This window comes from Lactuca serriola, chromosome 6, assembly GCF_051521515.1.
Source record: "Lactuca serriola cultivar US96UC23 chromosome 6, Lser_US96UC23_V15, whole genome shotgun sequence".
NCBI classification, from domain to species: domain Eukaryota; kingdom Viridiplantae; phylum Streptophyta; class Magnoliopsida; order Asterales; family Asteraceae; genus Lactuca; species Lactuca serriola.
In genome coordinates, this window is record NC_136413.1 from 54,373,167 (window position 1) to 54,376,638 (window position 3,472).

The window sequence follows — 3,472 nt, forward strand, 5'->3', positions numbered from 1 at the left end:
ACCATAAGGGTGTGATTTGAACCTTTTCAAAACTATACTAGAGTTTTAGAATTTAACATTCCTAATTAAACTTTTAATCAACTTTTAAATTCCAAAACTTGAGGGCAAGTTTTGAAACATTTGAAAACATTAGGGTTTAGAATTTAAATATACATCAAAATTAAACTATTAATCAAAATTGAAATTCCAAAACTTGAGGGCAAGTTTTGAAACCTTTTTCAAAACATTAGGGTTTTAACTATTTAAATTTCAAAACAACAAAACTTTTGGGTTCAAATTTAAACTATAAAACCTAAAGGGGAAAATATGAAACTTTTCAAAGCACAAGTATCAAATAACAAATAATCTAAATTAACAATTAAACACATAATTATCCATATTTGATTTATTTAATGATTTCTTGCAAAATAATTTATCAATTTAGTCAAAATAATTAATCAATTATCACATAAGGAAACAATTATCTTATTAATTGATGAATATCTTCAATTAAATCAAGAATATAGTCAAATATATCATAAAATCGGATTTATATTGATCTAATGTGATAAGGTAACTATCCCAAAGCAAAAACAGCAAGAACTCCCGAGATATACTTCATCTGACGAGTTGACTCGTCGAGTCAGGCTTGGACTCGTCTAGTCTGCATGGACTCGGCGAGTTCAGCTATGGAATCGGCGAGTCCAGCCTCCATAAACCAAAAAATCGAATTTTTCAAACATATCAAGCATCAATACAATAGAAACCAGTCTAGGCTCTGATACCACTAATGGGTTTTAGTCCTAAGAACATCCTATGTGCTCAAACAAACCCTAATGCTTGGATCTAGGTTTCTCTATTATACATGCAAGTTATCCAAGACTATAAACCCTAATTCTAACATACAAGTAATCATATTAACATAAGAATAGGTTTATAATATTACCTTGATTGTTATGTAGCAATAACAATCCCAAATCTCCTTGTATTGACTTTGGAAGGCTTAGAGTCACAAGTGTCACTCCTCTAATGGTTCACAAACACCATAAGCAAGAGGATGAAGAGGAGAGAGGTTAGAGGCTGCCCAAAAACGTGTGAAACCCTAGAACATGTCTTAGCCACGTTTTTGGTCATAAGGGATCTCTTTATATAGGAGGCAATTAGGGTTATCTAACAAGGAAACCCTAATTTGGATGCTTAAGCCCTAAGCAACCCATGGAGCCCTTTCCTTAAGGCCTTGGACGATTTCATATGGGCTTCCCCCATAGAATTCGTCCACCTTATAATAAAAGGCAATCCATGGCCCAAATTGCAATTATCTTATAATTACAATTCCAGTCCCTTAAGTTTAATTAATCTCTTTTAGTCACAAAACTAATTACCAATTAATTATTGACTAATATTAATTAAACAATATGATTTCTCCTTTAATATATTATTCTCATAATATATTAATAAATCATATTTAATCCTTTCTCTCCATAATTCATCCTATCAAGTTGCTTTGGTGAAGGAAACCCAAAAGGACCATGCACCATCGGGTCAAGTACATACCAAAATAGTTATGGACTTAGACACTAATCCAACAATTACACCTTTCGCCTTGAACTCGTGACTCGCTCCACAAACCAAAAGAGTCTCCACTTTCCCCATAGTCTCCCAGAATACAGCCCCTACACGAATACACTCACGATTCCCTAACGCGAGTTCCCACCAAAAGCCCACTCAAAAATGTCACTCACGATTTCTCGAAGACCCTTCTATACAACTGATGAGAATGCAATAATGAATCTACCCCAGTTCCAGACTGGAGACACTACCAGAAAATGCAGAAAATGATCCTTAAACACACCGATCGCGAACCTTACTCAAAACCAAATCATATGGCGCACCAAACCCTAATACACTCGACCCTTGGCATGCCATTACCAACTATTGGCTTGATGACCAAAGATGTTCAGACCCAAAAATTCTCGCGATACCAAAAACTCTTATCGGCTCAGGTGTACCCCTACTTAGGAAACCACTCAAGACTGTCATAAAGGACTTTATGACTTGCAACCTCCCGACCAATCCCCGACTTGGAATCAAAAATCTTGACAACGGCTTACGAACCAACGAAAGTAATATCCTTACTTCCTATAAATACTTTCTGATACTCCCCACAACCTTCACTGCTCCCATTATCTAACCAATTGATTGAGAAATTTTCCCAAATTCCCTTTTACGCCAATCCTGAAAGTACCACCTTGATCGATACTGAACCGATTCCACCAATATGCATCTTGCTCCCGAATGCTACCAAAAACCTGAGCCTGCTGAAAACCAAGATTTCATACTCCCAAAGTGGGTAATCATACCCGAGTCCACGGGGACATAAAGCATGTTGAACTTGATGATAGGCTGACACATCCCTTGGACTTTACCCACTATTACTCGAATCCCTTGGATAACCCTTGCTGAATGATAGCTCAACGACCCAAAGGTCAAGGACGCCTGACACGTACTCCAGAGTGTCAGCACTCACTCAGAACTGAACATATCCACTTCTGGAAACGATTTACCGATCATCATCTGCCCGGAACTAGTCTGGAAACAATAATACAACATGAACTGAAAAATCCCTCAACAACTGATACTCACTCGAGAATCCCGGTTTTCCCCTACTTAGGGTTCTAAATACCACCCACTGGTTTGAAACCCACTCATAACTCAACCAACTTAACCAGGCACGATCATTTCTGACCATGGAATGAATAGCATACGCAAAATGATCCTCCCGGAGCGAATCAATCGAATCCCAAGAGAAACCTGAATTTCAGCTGAAGACCTCCGAAATCCCCACTTATAACCGCTTACAAGCATAGACAATTACTAATCTACGAACCAGCATACCTTCCTTGCTAGAAATCTGAGCGCCAATTCGGCTCCTGGCCTTATCATTTCACGAGAATATGGGCCTGTGCTTTCATCACAAGATACTCATGCCACATCGATCCACCTGCACACACCTTCGCTGACGTACTGTCACCAATCACTACGACCAACAGGAAACAGACCCCGAGCTGAAAATACAACCTGACCTTGGAGGTCATAAGCCTACTCACTCCTTAGAACACGGACAAATGGAAGAGCATAACCCTTGCCCTAGAAAACGACGTTCCAATCCATCAATCAACCATTCTATGGCCAACTACAAAATTCAAGTTGGTCATAATCATCACTCCCTTCCTGATCCCTGCGACTCGTATTCCCGGATTCGAGCAAAACCCCTGAGGCCTCAAACCAAAACTCACTAGGTCTGCACCAACAACTCGAATCCATAACGCCACTGGGCTTGCAATAGATACCAAGCCCATCCCCATGACTGAGCAGCCACAAACAAAAGATTGACAGGAACAGAACCACTGTCGTGAACCATGATATCCAACCATGCTACCTTCCCTGACCAGCCATTAGAATCCCCTAACAATAAATTCTCCTGACACTTCTA